Source organism: Poecile atricapillus, chromosome 4 (assembly GCF_030490865.1).
Source record: "Poecile atricapillus isolate bPoeAtr1 chromosome 4, bPoeAtr1.hap1, whole genome shotgun sequence".
NCBI classification, from domain to species: Eukaryota; Metazoa; Chordata; class Aves; order Passeriformes; family Paridae; genus Poecile; species Poecile atricapillus.
In genome coordinates, this window is record NC_081252.1 from 44,630,244 (window position 1) to 44,648,127 (window position 17,884).

At 41.0% G+C, this 17,884-nt stretch overlaps 1 protein-coding gene across 24 annotated transcripts in view; it reads right to left on the reverse strand.

Annotated features, from left to right (window-relative positions):
- Positions 1-17,884, reverse strand: part of LOC131578886 (uncharacterized) — a 111,669-nt gene that overhangs the window by 56,009 nt on the left and 37,776 nt on the right. For 12 of the 24 annotated variants that reach the window (XR_009277586.1, XR_009277588.1, XR_009277589.1 and 9 more), the window contains one exon: positions 1,758-8,587. The exons of 3 other annotated variants lie outside the window; for them this stretch is intronic. The gene's annotated coding sequence lies outside the window, so the exon portion shown is untranslated. Of the gene's footprint in view, positions 1-1,754; positions 8,588-17,884 lie in introns of those variants that run through there. 9 more of the 24 variants (XR_009277578.1, XR_009277584.1, XR_009277577.1 and 6 more) reach the window with 2 other exon arrangements.

Here is a 17,884-nt window from a genome sequence, read left to right on the forward strand (position 1 = left end):
CTTTGTGGAAACCAGGCAGTACCTGAGCTCTGAGCTCATCTCTATCTCTTGTGAATTCCAGCACCAAAATGATGCTTTCAGTCCCATAAAGGGTGCAGGTATTTAGAGTAGGGCACAGTCTGACTGGAACCCTAAAGACCAGGATCATGGCAGAAAGCGCCTTCATTGTGATTCAACAGCCTGTACCTCAATCTCTCCCCTTAGTTCCTAGGCTGAGGCTTAGACATTCTTCTAGGAAGTTGAAGTCTCAAGGATGAAAGCTAAAAATTGTGTCCCTCTTTGGGGGCACCTTCCAGAACCACTCTGTCCCTACAAAGCCATTTATTTCTGTGTTCTTTGAAGGAACCACCATGTGCAGGTTCAACCTCTCAAAGAAGAGATCAGATGGTAGTTTGCCAGAGGAGGGTTTGATCTCAAAGTATCAGCTTGAAGGAAATGTTCAGTTTAGAGTCACTAGCAGGAAGCTGTGACATGGTTTGAGTGCCTTCTCACTGCAAGGGAGGAGTGGAGACTGTGGCTTTTGCACTTCCCTTCGTTCTCCTCCTCTGGAGGAGAATACGTGGAGACACACGTGACTGTGTGTATACCATTGTGTACCACAGCCGTAGGAAGCTTATACACGCCCTCTTCCATAGTACATCTGGATTCAGTTTAGTTTTTCTCAGTTATTCCTAGTCTGGTTTGGCTGCTATTTGTTTAAATGTGGCTTTATTCAATCCTCATAGCTTCCCATGCATGCTGCATTAGTGCTGTTCCAGGAGAAGAATTCGCAGAGACTAGCCTTTAAAGGTCAGTCTTCTATAACTAAGATATAGGATTGGTATTTTTTTACTTTTTTCCCCAAATTAAAATGTCCTTTAATGTGTCCTATGGCAACCTCAATGTTTGATATGCCTGACAGGTTTTTGATACACCTGTACAATATTACTCACTCCAAGAGGTGACACCTCTACAGCCATGAGTAAAGATTAGGGTATAGAGTTTTCTCCTAAAGGTGGTAGTATGGAAATAATTTACCCTTACTATCAAATTGCTGCCGTGTTTTCAGGACTGGTGTCTGTAGAAGGAAGAATAACAACAAAACCTATTGAACAAACCTCACCTGGCTTCAAACTGAGAAAAGTGTAACAGGGATGGCTGGCATTCACTGAGAACAGATTCTTTGAACCAAACTTCAAAAACCTCAGGAAACCCTGGGACAGTACGTATCCCATTCAACACAATTATATATTGGAATGTTCTAAGATAATCAATACAACCTTAGTCTTTCATATTCCATTGCAGAATGCCTTTTTACCACAGGATGTAGTAGTAATTTTTCTATGCCAGAAACTTTTTTTCATACAGTACCTTCTCATCTCTTAAAGAAATGAGAAAAAACTACTCTTGGAGTTTTATTACTGAAATAATTGTAATAATTATTGCTGTAATAATCATAATTGTAATTATTATTGCAAATTCTCTTTGATGTCTGGAAAAGGCAATAAAGTAGTTGGAAAAAAGTATGAGCAATAGTATATAATTCACTGTATAATGTCAAAACCTGCTAGACAGCAAAGATCTAATAAAACTAGTACAATTATGATAAAGGTACCTTCTTTACAAAGCACCATCTGCAGAAAAGAGTATGTAAAAGCAAACAAGAGACTCCTACATGCTTGTTACCTATATGCATATACTGTACATATATCTTTAGCTAGTGCAGGTGGCAGTTTCCTGGACATCCATGAAGCTATAGCTGCTTCCACAAGAAGAAGGCATGGTGGAGTCACATCATCGGAGAGCTTGCCAAATAGGTTAGCGATACGTATTTCAGTGGTTCCTCATGCTCATTTTATTAATTCAACCATGCAGTCACATGTTTATAAAGGTATATGGGAAGAAAATAACCTAATCTTGTCTTAAACACACAATTAAGCTGATCATGAAAGTGAAGTCATGTACAGAACAGGTCCTTCTGCCTCTAGTACTCAGGGCATAAAATATTCCTCCAAGAAAAAATGCTGCAACTAGGCACAAAAATCTATACTTAGAGAAAAGGCCATCCTCCATCTTTGTGCATATGGAGGAGCTAATCCAACTCTGTGAGGTCAAATGATCTTTCCATGGTGAGGAGATTCCGAGCAGCAACATGGCATGCTGTTCTTCACCAAATATTACATCTTCTCCAAAGCTATTTGCAACTCTCCATGCAGCTTTGCATCGTCTTTCCAGGAAATTAATATAGAATCATAGAATGATTTGAGTTGGAAGGGACCTTAAAGATCATCTAGTTCCAAGCTCCCTGTCATGAGCAGGGACACCTTCCACTAGAAGACCAGGCTTCTCAGACCTCCAGCCAGCCTGGTGTGGAAGGCCTCCAGGAATGGGGTATCCACAACTTCTCTGGGAAACCTGTTTCGGTGCCTTACCACCCTCTCAGTAAAGAGTTTCTTCCAAATATCCAGTCTAAACCCACTCTCAGTTTGAAGCCATTCCCTCTTGTCCTGTCACCACATGCCATTGTAAATAGTCTCTCTCCATCTTTTTTTAAGCTCCCTTCAGGTATTAGAAGGCCACAATTAGGTCATCCCAAAGCCTTCTCTTTCCCAAGCTGAAAAATCCCAATTCTCAGCCTTTCCCCATAGGAAAGATGCTCCATTTCCCTAACTAATTTGGTGTCCCACCTCTGGACTTGCTGCAACAGGTTCATCTCCTTCCTGTGCTAAGGACCCCAGAACTGGATGTAGCACTCCAGGTGGTGTCTCACCAGAGCAGGGCAGAATTTTCCTTGATTTTTGTAGTTTGTTGTATGCTACATACAGTTAGCAACTGTGTTACAGTCAGCTTTGCTTTATACTCCCAGGAAGAGCTTCTACCACCCCTTCACAAAGCAATTTACACTATTGGATATGGCAAGCAATAAGTAGGCAAAGGAGGTGTATCCCAGGAAACTGGGAGAACACAAGTGCTGTTCTGCTAGTCATGGCAATATCCTATGTTAATTTATCACAGTTTTGCAAAGGAGTTTTGGGGCTGTATTTGGCCAGCTTTTTTGCAAAGCTCTTCCAAAGAAGATTTATAATCAAATTGCCTTTCAGATTAAGATAAATAGAGAGAGAATGCTAAACTTCTTCCTGTTTTAGCAGGAAGTTACAGGGATTTTGAGACTAGAGTTCTGGAACAGAGCGGTAACTCCTGTTGCCAGCATCCAGCTTCCTAAAGGCCTTTCAAAAAGTTTTCCAGGCATTGTAACTGCAAACAGAAAAACCCCAAAGATTTCTACATTTCAGGAAAATGACAACAATTTGGTAGGGCACAGAATGCCTTTGAGCATTGACAAGAATAGAAGGATGGGATGGGACCAACTGGACTTTGTCATTCACGTACTTGGAAAAATCACTTTGTTATATAACAAGACCATACCACAAAGGAAAAATCTTTTCAGCGGTGTGATAACAGAAGAACATACTGAAATTTATGACGACCTGACATGAAACTGTTAGCTGTCTCAAAGGAAAAGGTCTGAGAATTAATTAATCATTCTAAGCAATCTTTCTAGTTAAGAGGGATAAACAGACAGCTCCTGAGGAAAATTTATAAGACTGAATTTATTTTCTCCCTTAAAAAATAAATATATTTTCCTTGGAATATATATCTTTCCCCTTTGAATTTTGGCAGAATGTGGGATCAACAGGTCAGATTCAGATATACAAGCAGGGGAAAAAATCAGGGCAGCTGAGTCCCACCCTCATTGTTGCCTGGCAAGTAGCCTAATTTATCTGCTCAGATATTTTAAAGGAGCTAGACATCTCCATGCTAAAATATTGCATTTAATTTAAAAAAAAAAATAAATCCTGTGTTTTTGTGTGCCTCTTACACAGTCAGAAGGTGCAACAAGTGCAGCCACTGAACTGAAACAGCTGTGCCATTGACAAATACTTTTAACACAGTAATTGCATGTACTACAGACCAGGTGGAAAGAATTTTATGCGGGGAAGAATGGATTATTTACCATTTCCCTACAGCAAGGACTGTTTCAGACAAAACTGTTAGCCATCCACTGAAGGCCAGTGTCCTTTCTCCATAATCTGATTGTCAAGATGTCAAGCTCAGAAGCTTGAGCCCCTCCACAGCACTAGTTTAGCTCCGAAATGTCTGCATAATTACAGCCATGTTATTCCCCTGCCACCTATGCCACCATGAAGCAAAGGGCTTTAAAGACTCTATGTATAAAGCATCTAGATGTAAAATAAGAAAATTGGTATTAACCATATGCATACTAGGGGAGAATTTTGCTTTCCACTGCTTTAAATAGAAATCAATTATTTTCTCTTCTCTTCTCTTTTCCTTTCCTTCATTACAGTCACTGAAATTTTACCAGCTCTGGCTGCCAACATGAATGAAGTGAATAATGCTGTGTTCTCTAAGTGTACTTAGGAACAGGCATTTCATTACAAATTGCTACATCATAGCACAGCCAATCTTTAAACCTATTTCTAAAAAGAGAATTTTGTATTTTTTAGAATTCTTCAGCAACCAGTTTTGATGCTGAAGCTTGTACTTTGTGCATCTTTTAAAAAAAGATTATGCTTACACAACATGCTATTTTGGTGCCGAACCCCTTACTCATCCAGTTTCTTTCCATTTTTGGAACCATGTTAGAACATAGTCTCACAACACCACCTTTTTCCCTATTAAAAGAAATTATATTTGCCCACATCTGACTACCAGCATGTCAGAATCATATCTGAGCTTCTTCATAATCTTAAATTATTAGCTCCTTTTCAGAGTGGACAATGCCTGGCACTGGGAAAATATGACGATCTCAAGGAGTAGCCAAATGTCTCACAAACTCCTGAAAACACAATGTGTTGTCCCTGTAACTGGATTTCCATAGCTATTTCAGACTGGTTGTCAAACCAGACCCTAAAAGAATGTGTCATGATTATAATCGGACTTTAAACAGAATCTTAGGACACTAAATTATAGACTCATAAAATGTTCTTTATTGGAAGGGACATACAAGAATCATCAATGTCCATGTCCTGGCCCTGCACAGGACAGCCCCAACAATAGATAATGACCATTGTGAAGAAAAACAGGAAGTTATTCTAATTATTAGCCAAATAACTGTGTACTTAGCCATCAAACTCCCAGCAAAGTCATTGATGACTTCCTAAGTTTTTCTAAGGATCATAGTTAACATGCTAATAGACACCAGACTGCTAAATGATGCTTGCTCAGATCCCATGAATGAGGGATAATAATGGACCTCCAGGGATGTCACCACTCATCATGGTTCAGCCTTATTGTCACCATGTTTTCCAAGGCTGCATTAGCTTAGTACTTCAGTGTAAGATACATGGTGTCCTGAGGGAGACACTTAGAGTTAACTTCATCTTAATCTCCAATCTCCTTCTTTATCACTGCATAGTGTTTCTTCTGTAAGCTTAAAATGCTCCTCATAGCTTGAGACAGAAAAAGAAACCAATGCAAAAAGACTATAAAAAAGACTCTCCCTATTATTATGCTGATACAATTTCTCCTGGTGGGTTGCCCTCTGGTGCCTTCAGAGGCCACTACATATTCAATATATCACAATATCAAAATTTCTATATGGTCCCAACGATGTCTTCCAGGACCCACTATCATCCTGAAGTTTTCTAGGAGATGAGATTAACCAGTTGACAGATAAGAAAGAGCAAGCAGGATCTTACTAACAGAGGACCCCAAGTCAAGATCCCAAATTATTCTCTGCCATTCTTCAGACCATAATGTAACTATTACTTTGTACTATGGAGTAGATCATATAGTTTCCATGCTATTTGACACTATATCCAACTAATCACTAAATTTATGCCAGTGGAAAAAATAATGCATATTATGCCTTGCTGATAATGTAGTGTTGACCCCCTGCAAGGATTTGCTTATAAGCTCAGCCTCATGCACATGACTTCCTTTATTTTACTGAGTGCTGCCTCATTCAGATTTCAGAGGAAACAGATTGCAGAGGAAAACTAAATTGAGGTAAAGTGTTGATACCGCAGAGGCATCATAGGAACTGGCAGGTCTGGGAAAAAATAGTGGTCATAATGGTACATTCTTCCAACCTAACAAGGATTCTGTCTCAGAAAATGGCCAGGACAAAGATTAATAGCTACAAAATTGCCACCCTGCATGCTTGGAGGTAGGACCTAAGCTGGAGCCCTGAGCTTTTCTGCTGAATTTTAACTCAGAGGGATCAGTCAGTTTTAACCCAGTGGAAGACAAGCTGTTCTTCAGGACCAAAAGAAGTAACATTGCAGGAGCAAGACACCTGTTCGTCTATATCTGCGCTGGCTTATCTTCCTGGCTTTCACATTTTTTTGGATCTGCTTATTTTCCTTCTATTTCTGTAAATCATTCTTCTCTCTAGACTCAGATTCCAGCCTGAACTGAGGTCTCTCACCAAAGACAGTAGGCAGCCCTTTTATGAAAGAGAAACGATCAGTTTGCTCCTAACTCTTCAGTCATGAGGTCTCTCCTTAACAAAATACCAGAGCCTAGGCAAGTGAGCAACACTCATCACTGTAACACCTGCCAGTACGATTTCCAGTGATTTTAATTCTTAATAGGTAACCACAGGTGTGGTGTTGCTGGGCAGCACTGCTTAAGCATGGCAGATCAGATGCTGTTCTGATTTATAACCTCTGGCAGCCCAAGCAAATGCAGGAGCTGGCAGCTTTGCACATGGCCTCTGAAGGGCAAGACGCCCAGATATGTTGGCAGGCATGCCTGCCCTGCACGAGCATGCCCTCCCTGTGCCACAGCACCACAAAGCGGGTGCTAAGCTGCTTTCAGAAAGACGAAGCACCTCCAGGTGGTTAAGGGCACAGAGGGGCTGAGGCAAATGTCTGTGGTGGGCATAACCACAGTCCAGCAGGGTTAAAAGCGAGGCTATCCAAATTCATCCAAGACCTGCAAATCTCGAAACATGTAAGCCCTACATGCGTCAGATAAAGAAGCCAGAAAGAAAGGTGCCCCCTAATGAGTTTTTTTTGCGCTTGGGTGAGCGAAAGGGCTGCTTCAGGAGGCTAATAACTGAAAACCTTCCAGGCTTTTGTCCGGAGAAATGGCAGGCACTTTCCATCCCTTTGAAAAAAAGAAGGCCTTTCGGAGTCTTCACGAGAGATGTGGATTTTAAGGGCGACCTTAGGTCATACAGAACTAATCAAGCGAAAACAATAAGAAAATTAGACTGACAGTCAGCAAGTATCTGAGGACTTTATCAAAAAGAATTAGGAATGGACAAATTCACTGGGAGCAAAGGATCAGATCTGCAAGGTGGCATTGTGTGGTGGGATTAAATTATTTATTCATTGTTAATTTATTTATTTATGTATGTGCAAATGACCTAGCTGCTGCAGGTGCTGAGGAGTTTCTGAAAAGGCCCAGTTTTAGAGCCAAGGCTAGAATATTGGTCCATTTAACTCATTCTTTTCCTTAAGGCGATCAAACAGTGACTTTTATCTAGGAGATAGAGGAGGAAAACCATATGTGTACTGAGAATGATGCGGGGTCTGAGCAGCACTAAGTACCCAAGTATTCCAGTCTCATTCAAGAATGCTGTGCAGTTTAATGTCCAGCAAATTAGCAAATGAATGCTTATGTCAATATGTGAAAAATCCCTAGTTGGTTTAAACAGATAAAAAGCCTCTTGGGAAATGGCAGAAAATGCAGGCTTTCTCTCCCTGTCTTTTTTAAAGAAAGAAAGAGAAACAGTACTTATTAAGTTTTCCCCAAACTTACAAAAAGTTGCAGAAAACACCAACAATCTACATGGATGCTGCATCTTATATGTTCATGACATTTTTCCAGTGCTGCTACTGGAAAAATAGAGTAGTATTTTTCACTCTTTGAATCACATATTTGCTATTCAGAAGAAAGCAGATAAAGTCTGGGACAGTTACAGAGCCTGTAAGATGCCACCCTGCTACTCCTCTCTTAAAGGTACAGGACATCAAAATCCTGGAGAGGGTCTGTCTTTACATTTTTCCCTGATTATAAATTCTGCCTTGAAGATGAAATCCACAAATACCTCTCATTTTTATCTTCTCTACATTTAACCATTTATAGGAAAGGGTAAATTGTCATCTCATGTTTCTCTTGACCCAGCAGAGCAAAGCCACAGTGGGGACTCTGTGTACAACATGACCCTGGGGAAAAAAAGGAACACGAGATCTCAGCATGGGGGTTGGAAGCAAGAAGTCACACATCGAAAATGACAGAGCCACATCAGTTAGTACTATGTGATAAGGGCGTCCTGCTGGTGTTTATGTCCTTCTGCAGAGATACACTTGAAGGCTGGCTGGTAAGGAAGATTTTTTACTAACTCCAGAAATGGACTGTAGATATTAGGTCAGGAAAGATCATAACAGATTATTTTTCTTCAGGACAAGCAGCAGTAGCTATGCTAGTGATCAAAAAAGTGCCCAATGAGACACATGTTAGAATCAGACAGGTAGGTTTATCCACTTCTGCTTTGCACGTGGTATTTCCCTCCTCTTGGCCATATATAGACCCTCTTCTGAAAACCAGTCTTCATCATGTCATATTGGAGAAGGGGCTACAAAAGAAAAAAAACCAGGGCATTTTAAAGAAGAAATATCTTCAATATTACTAAATTTAAAACATTACCTCAGATTAAAAGTTCAATGAGCCAATTTCTCAAGCCATGCAAAATAGAAACATAGGCCATGTAGAAAGTCTGCTTCCTCCCTGGAGTGACGAAATCCTCCTTTCTCCCCTAAACGTAATGTGTGAGGATGAATTCAGTGACAATGAATGCCAGCAGGTCACCAAGACACTACCACTTGTCTTCTGCAGCCCACAGAGAGCTGTGACACACAGTAAGCAGGGAGCCTGCTGACCTATGCTCTATCAGCTGTCAGGGTGCCTTTTAAAACAGCAAGAGCCAAAAGCAGGGTTAAATAGCACTGAGAGTTCAGCTGTGTCAGGAACAAGCAGCACAGGCCAGGCCTCTTCTTGGTCATCATTTCAAATGGATTGTGTCCCAGCTCATACTATCAGTATGCAAGGACATGATCTAGTGTTATTCTTGTCCCCAAGACTACCCAATTCACCCTCTGTGTTATCTCTGACTTCAGCTGTACTGACAATGTTCCACAGCTTTAGCTCATAGGCAAACTTCATTGCTAGCTACCTACTTTAGGTGCCACAGTCATTAGATAAAATATTATTATTCCATGAGTATTATTAATATTAGAAGTAGAATACTTCCACCATTATATTCCATTTTTTCCACCTTTAGTGTGGTGTTCACTTCCCAAATCGTGTGAAATAAAAATTCCTTTTTCGCTGCTAATTAAGATGTTTTGCTTAATGTCTCACTGATGTTTCACACAGAAGAGTCAAACTGTCTGTGAGTCTTCCTTCTCTTGGGGAAACAAGCTGGCTACCCATGCAAGTGGAAAGAGCTGCCTCAAGCCAGAATGAAAATATGACCTTCTGTAGGCAAGTCTCAAGCAGGACCAGAGGGAGATCAAAAGAAAAGGTGACTTAAAGTGTCCTAGCACTCACCAGTACACTTTGCTCAGGGATGCCCAGGAAACCTTCCCCTTTGCTCTATCTATGCCCTGATCTATGCACAGCTGCCATTCATTAGTGTTTTCAGATAGCTGGTAGCCCAGACTGCCTCATGGAACTGCAGTACAGTTGATTACAAAGACACTAGATTCATAGGGCTAATAAATGAAGTACAGTACCAGAATAAAATAGGGACACCTTGCTGCTTCTGGAGCTCTGCACAGTTAAATGGGCAAGGAGCTGAATTCACACAACCCAACCCCAAAAGAAGATTCTTTCAAGAACCACTGAAGCTTAGCCTTGACTAGGATCCCATCAGCTAGTGCCATTGTCGCTACCTACCAAGTCCTACCGGATGTGGTTGCAAATTTTAGGCTATAAAATTATCAGAGGTTTTAATTGCCTTTCATGCAGAGTATAAGACTGAAGTGAAAAATAAAAAAAAAAAGTGAAAGTATAGAAATATATTGCTTACTGTTATTAAACTCTGGCTTCTCTAACATTTTGTGTTTAAAAGAACTCTTTCCTTCAGAGATGCTGCAGACAAGTATGGGATGTTAAGCTCAGAGTTAATAAGGCTGTGCTCTAGTACCATCTGTTCATGGCACTGAAGGATGTGTGCAGACAGTTTTTGCTTCTGTTTTCATGTACGTAAATCAGAGACCTGAGCAACTATTGCTTTTGTATTTAAGATGTATCAACTATTATTTTTATTATTGTTGTTGTTGTTGTTATTCTGCCATTGGTTTAATATGTGGGCCCACAAAGCCACTCTGCCTAGACCTTCTCAGCACCATCCGAGGTCAGGTAGCCAAGGCATTGAAATCCTCTGCATTTTCACAACACTGGGTGTTGTGAAATGGTACCATAGGATGGTACCAGAGATTTTCTCAGCTGGATTAGCCTTCAAAGAGTAACTCCTAAGTGAGACAAACCAGAATATTATGTTAATTTTCCAATGAAAATTTTGTATCCTTGAAAAAAGACTTTTCCGAACAGATCCACAGATTTTACTGAAAAATGAAGATTTCTTCTTAATAAGAAGCAAAGGCCATTTAAATGTATAACTATCGTTTTAGCATTTTTTCAGCATAAAGGCTAAAGATAAAGAAGCAAAAATGCACAAGATTATAAGAAGATGTGCAAAAGTAGAACAACGGTAAGGAAGACATTACTATAAAATTCCTGTCAGAGTGAAACAGAGTTTGCATTAATAAATACATCAGTAAGTGACCCAAAGAACCCTTCTTAGAGAATAGGAACTTTGACTTGGCTGATCAGACATTCAGCAACACAAAGACTAAGGTGGCCACTGCAATGCAAATCTGCCCTTTGGGATCGGGTCTATGATGATGGCTGCTACCACACAAGTGTTTTCAAGATCCCTTTATATTTTCTCCACCACTCAAAATGTGGAAGTTCTGAAACTAAAACACCATGTTAGTCCCCGGCGTCAAAAGTCAAAGGTTCCAAGACCCTAGGAGCATTCTGAACTAGCAATCTATCCATTCCTTCAAACTCTGCTTAGTCATAAAAAAATACAGATGGGATTTCTTTCAAATATTACAATATTGAACAAGACCGGCCTTCTTTTGAGTACCATAATATTAAACAAACTTAAATATGTTTGTGGGAGGAAGAACAAACTTTTAATATATTTACTGTGTGGCTGGTCACAGCTGCTGTTGTTCTTTTATATAGTTTTCTGAGCAGTGTCTGAGAAAATATATACAATACAGACAGCAGGGAGAAGTCCAGACACCCAATAGCTCAGCCCTATTTAGGTGTTCTCAGGAAATGAAACAAGGAATTAGCTGTTTGGCTGGCACAGTTGCATATTGTTGCTTTCCTCTCAAGGGAAGCAGTCTGGTAAAATTTGCTTTAGTTTAATTAAAAGGGAAGGCATGGAGGAAAAGAAATCAAAGAAGCAAATTATTTTGCTGGTTACCATCAGAGCAGAGTCCCTTAAAAAGTTGACAGAAGTAGTATTATTCCAGAGAAATTCTACCACTTCCAGAGACAATGTATATATTGTTTTTTATACTTTCATCTGGAATAAGCATATGAAAATACAATTTGTATACAATCAAATATATTATTGTTTTGAAGAAATGGCATTTTCACATTTCATACTGATTAGAAGCTATCAGAGGAAAAAAAACACAAAAAATTTGCAGATCTTTTTTTTTAAACCTTACAGGAGGCTACTAAGTGGAAGGAAATAGCTTCACAAGGTCTCCCTCAATGCCAAGATGTTGCAAATATCCAAGAGTAAATTAAAAGTCAAGTGTAAATACACAGCAAGGTGCTTTGTCTAACTCAGAAAACTGGACTGAATGGTTCAAGAGTTTCTTCTACTGTTATCATCACCTTTTTTATTTTTTTTCTTTTTTTTTTTTTTTTTGTGTGTGTGTGCGTGCGTAAGATATCCCATCTAGATGATCTAAGAAAAAAAAAGGAAAAGAAAATAGCAAGTATGACATCACATATCCCTGGGACAGAGAACAGTTCTTTCTCCTTTACAGAAACACAGGAGGTTACAGTGATAATTCAAAGTCACATTAAGAAAGCAGCATGAAATTATGAACTAAAAGTGAAAAATAGGTTTTATAGATCTCAGCTACTCTTGGCCTATTGGCAATTCTTGTGCAGGTGTCTGAAAATCAAAACCAGAAATTAACTAGCTTATTTCTGCATACAAGGCACATTAAATTACTATTTGGTGATGAAATGTCCAGTAAGAATCATCTAATTGTTACCAGTCACAGAGAAATTGAAGCACTTCCTATAGATAAAATTTTAAACTGTATGAGTTGGTGCAACCATCCCAAGGGAATCATGGCCTCATGCAAGAGATGTACACTGCATACTCCTGGCCCAGGGTGATTCTTGTGATCATGCATCACTTGCTGATGGAGGTGAAATTAGTAGATCAGGCACCCAAGTGTGCCAGGTCACTAATGGCAATGAGAGCAGTAGTAAGATGGCTGGGTGAAGTAGCAGCCTTATCTTCCCATGCTAAGGTTCCTTGGTTTGCAGTTGCTTCAGCCTTTCAAACTGATATAGTCTGACTTACATGAGAACAAGATGAAGCAAATTATGAATGGAAGAATTATGAAAGAAGCCCATTCCAACATCCTGATTACAATATGACTGTTTTAAACCTTTGGGTAGACTCCAACCAAAATGATTTGGTTTTGCCTGGACTAAAACTAGATCAGAACACCCTAAGATGTGCACAGGTCAAGTCCAGCTGGGACACAGCACCTCACACACCTCTATATTTCACTAGCAGTAAAAAATGGTAAGTACTGGGAAAGACACTGGCAAGTAGAAAGATCTATTGTGTTCCTATTTTTGTAACAGACTTGCCAGGCATGCACTGCTGACTGCTGCCTGCACATCCACGTGCTGTTGTCTGACGGCTCAGGAATGCAAGTGGGACAGAAGGGTTCAAGTAGTGAACTGTGCCAAGCGGCTCCAGCAGAGGCTGTGCTACAGCAACTGTACTATAAGCTGCAGTGAGGCTCCTTTAGTGTACTGATTTCCAGCTTAGCTTGTCTCATATCATCTGTGCATGTAACATGCCTGAGGATGGAGGATGGACATTTTTGCCTGCCCCTTAGTCTCCCGTTAAAATGGGATTTAAACCAGCTTGGGGTTTAAAAGATTTGACAGCAGCTCTGAGTCTGTTTTAATGTTTCATCACCTGGAAAAGCTATCCCTCCTCCTTTCCACCTCCCAGCTTTGCCAGGTCACATTCCAAAACAAGGCTCATTACAGGCCAGTTTCCCCTAGGAAGTGAAGAGTTGCACGAGCATTCTGCCCAACAATTTCTTTGCAGAGGAGGGGTATCCAGCTGCAAACTAGAGTAGCTTTCCAGATGTTTGTTAATTCAAGATCTACCTAACTGTACAAAGAACAGCTATGGTGGGGAAGATTTGACATAAATAAATAGCAGCAAATCTAAGCTTAAAAGTAAGTGTAGTGAACAGGCAGCAACATAGACTCTGGTTTAAGGTTATCCTCAGACATGTGCTAAATGAGATCTGAATGCTGGTCACGAAGTTGGCTAGGGGAAAGCCTTGTTGCCCCAAGTGTGGGATTTCTACCGAGCTCATACTTGGAATTGCCTGAACGGGATCGAGTTTCAGCTGCTGTTTAAAGCATCGCAGCTATCTCACAGAAAACATGTCCTTCTGCATCTGGCAGCATTTTCAAACTTTTCCAGCACTCCCACAATAACTAACTAACAAAAACATGAAATTAAAGCAACAGCATGAACCAAACCAAAACCCAAACAAACAGTAACTCCCACAAACGAAGTAACTCCCACAGACACACAAAAACCCCCAAACCAAACGCCATATTCGCACGCAAGACGCAGGGGGAAAGCCGGAGTGTTTCTGATTTCACGAAGAGTTTATCACCGGGAGTAAAACGATTTCCTTCCTCCCCTGACTCCTCGGTCCCCGAGGTACAGAGGGGAGAGGTCCCGGCGGTGCGGGAGTCGGGGATTGGGGATTGCGGAGGCCGGTGGTCCCGGGGTCCCGAGAGCGCGGGGGTTGTGGTTGGGCTGTCCCGGGGTTTCGGGGCTTTGGGGCCTCCGGGCGCGGCGCTGTCCCCGCAGGGCCGGGCTGGGCCGGGCCGAGCGGCGCCGCTGCGCCCCCTGCAGGCCCCGGCACACGGCGCTGCCGTCCCGAGGCGGAGGTCACCGCGCCCCGAGCAGCCGCTGTGCCCCGGCTCGGGGAGAGGCAGGAAGGGAGGAACGCTGGTGTCCGAAACGCTTCTGCTTCCGCTCCGCAAAACTGGCTGACTGGGACAGGCCTTTATTAGGCCATCTGTACACCCCAGGCTTCAGCGTCTCTTCCCACCCGCAGTACCCAGGATGAGCTGACTGCACAAGGCATCCTGCCGCTGCCAAAAGGAATTAAAAATAAATGTTGTAAAACCTAATTCTGATCTAACAAACTTTTGGAGGAATAAGAAAGACGCCAAGCCACAGGTTTGAACCCTATTTGCTCAAGAAAGCTCTGCCTAAAGGCATCCTCCGTTTTTCTCCCTGTATTTCCACTCCATTTTACAGCTGCTCTAACCGAGGTCAAGTGATATGTCACTCTGTCAGATCACACAACGAGTCAGTGGCTCTTCCCGGATTAGAACAGTTCCACACGGCCCTCTGAAAAGATTTGTAACAAATGTCAGAGCCAACCATCCACTGTTTAAAGCATATGTTTAAAGCTCTTAGACATCTCTGTCAAAAGGTATTGTAAATATAGGGACAAAGCTAGTAAATGCTTCACTGTGGCATTTTAATAATGGCAAACCAGAATCTAGCACGGGTAAACACCCCTAAAACAGGTCACCTTCAGGAAGCAATATGTGCTCTGTTTTGGAGCCATTCCAAGAACATTAAGGGATTTGGTTTTTTATCCTCCAGTAGTAAATAAAATGGTTAGGATACTAGTGGCTCAGCACAGTAAGGTCACAAGGACAGAGAGCACAAAGTAACTTGAATATAACTTTCTCTGTCTTGCTTGTTAGCCGTTGCTTTAAGGGGTTTTTTGGTGGGCTTTTTTGTTCTGTTTGCTTGTTTGTGGGGATTTTTTTTTATTGTTTTTGGTGGGGTTTCTTTGGTAATAAATATAAAGTGTGCTTGAAATGGTCATTCAGTTACATACAACACAGTAAAAAATGCCTAATGCTGTGATCTTACCATATTTTTTTTACTAATGTCATTAAAATAACAGAAATTTCCTTCTAGAAATCTTGAATGTGCAGAACAAACATGACTTCATGACTTTTAAGTGAAATCAAATACACAACAGCACCCCTTTATAATTTTTTCATCTTAATAGGAAAGAAATATTCCAGCTATTTAGTAAAAGACTATCACAAGGCCCACAAATGGCTCAAGTCCCACTGGAAACTTGCTTGAGGTTTAGAAGGAGTGTAGAAGTTTAGAATGGCATAGGAATGTGACTAATGTGCTGATTCTGAGAGCAAAACCTAGGGAAAAACAGCAAAGATAAAGCTGGGAAGACTAAAGGGAACTCCTCTTTTGAAATTTCAAGATGGGAAAAAGTTGACATCAATAGATGTCAACTATTTTAGTAGACATAATATGATACCTTCATCATAATATGTGAATTCATGCCATACTGCCATTCCCCATATGTTTTCTAAAGACTCTCCTGGTCTCTCTAGGCTTCTCTCAGAAATATCAATCACATTGTGCCTCCTGTCCTGCTCCTTACACTTGAAATGGTCTATAAAAATATGTGCATGAAGTAACCCAAGAAATTACTGATTACTTTAAGAGAGTAAAGGATAAGGGCAAAATAAAATAAACAACATCTTCAGACCGAACTTTTTTGGTAAGCATGTACTAAATCCACCAAAACCTGCTAAATCTTGCAGAGATTTGCAGCTTGCAGAGTCCTTTCCTTGAAATATAAAATGAATGTTTATTTCTTTAAAATGTCAATGTTTTAACATGACCTAGAAAGGCAGTAGGCATTTTAGAATGCATCCACGGATAGGCTAATGTCCTGCAATACACATGGACCTTTCATAATGGATGGGTGCTGGCCTCTTTTCTGAGTAGAGGATCATAAAATGAGTGAAGAAAAAGAAGGTGGTGAAGGAAGGATCTGTGTGTAAAATCACACTGGCCTTGGTGAGGGATTTGGCTGCGAGTTTCTCTTCATTGAAGCTGGCTTCCCTCCAACCTTATCAATAAAATTTGATAAAGTTACTATATTGCTTTATACAGCTTTAATTTCAGCTTCATGCTCATCCCATTACGGTGGTGACAACCCTGACATCATAAAAAAGCCAATGTCAGCTTTTAAAATGTTGCCAGAGGTGAGGGGAGAGAAAAGGAACAGGCCAGGAGAGAAGTTCTAAAATTGCAGTTTGATTTCTTGTGGATCCTATGTTCTGGATTTTTTTTATTCCTTTGGTCTTCAAAGACTTTTTCCCAAAATCCAGCAACCTTTTTTTTCCTAAGTTTCACCGTGATATCCATGAGCTATGTGATACAGTATGGGGGTTTTATTTTAGTTCCTTTGTAAACTGCAAAGAGACACTTTAAGTGGCAAGTATGTAAACTACAAGTTTTACATGTTCCAGTTAAGCAAGCATGACTTCCTGTGCCATTGCTGTTCCCTGATGCTACCCCATCAACATGTTCGAGGCAAAAAATACTCCCATAGTGCCTTCAGATTTTGCCATATTTTCTTACTTTGCATAATGCCTTTCCTCATAAATGGTCCATAACAATATTAAAACTGACAAAATTAGACCCCAAATTACTATAGCAATAAATATCCTGTCAAGTCACATACAACTTGGAAGAATTGGTCCTGTGATGAACATCACCAGCATACTTCTGGTTTGTTTTTAGCAAATGAAAAAGCTGTCCATAGTCAGTTCATAAATAGTCAGAGGGTAAATTTATGTGCATTGAAAAACCCCAGGGGCCACTAAATAAGTAGGCTAATGCCTGGGGTTGCACTGCATTTGGGACACTTCTGCTACTTGAAGTCTCTTGGTTTCAATTACTTGTTGTCTCAGGAGGTTGTCCACACGAGCTGAAGACCATGCCTTTCATAGGGCTGTTTGGTTATACATTACTGTCATTAAGTCATTACTGAATAAGATATAGAATCACAGAATACCCTGAGCTGGAAGGGACCTACAAGGATCATCAAAGTCCAACTCCTGATTCTGCACAGGACAACCCCAAAATCACATCATGTGCCTGAGTGCTGTCCAAATGCTTCTTGAACATAGACAGGTTTTGTGCCATGACTGTTACCTGGGGAGCCAGAGCCCAACTACCCTCTGGGTGACGTACCTTTTCCTAATACTCAGTGTAAACCTCCCCTAACACAGCTTCATGACATTCCCTTGGGTCTTGTCACTGGTCACCACAGAGAAGAGATCAGTGCTGGCCCCTCTCCCCCCCATGTTCAAGACCACAATGAGGCCCCACTTCAATCTCCTGTTGAGTGACCTCAGCTGTTCCTCATATGGCTTCCCCTCAAGGCCTTTCATCACTTCTTCATTTCCCTCTCTTGGACACTCTCTAACAGCTTTATAACCTTCTTATATTGTGGCACCCCAAACTGCACACAGCATTTTAGGCGAGGCTGCCCCAGTGCAGAGCAGATCAGGACAATTCTCTCCCTTGCCTGGCTGGTGATTCTGTGCCTGATGCACCCCAATCTCTGCTGACTCAACTTGTCATCAACCAGGACTCTCAGATCTGTTTCCACAGTGCTGTTCTCCAGCCTTTCATTCCCCAATCTGT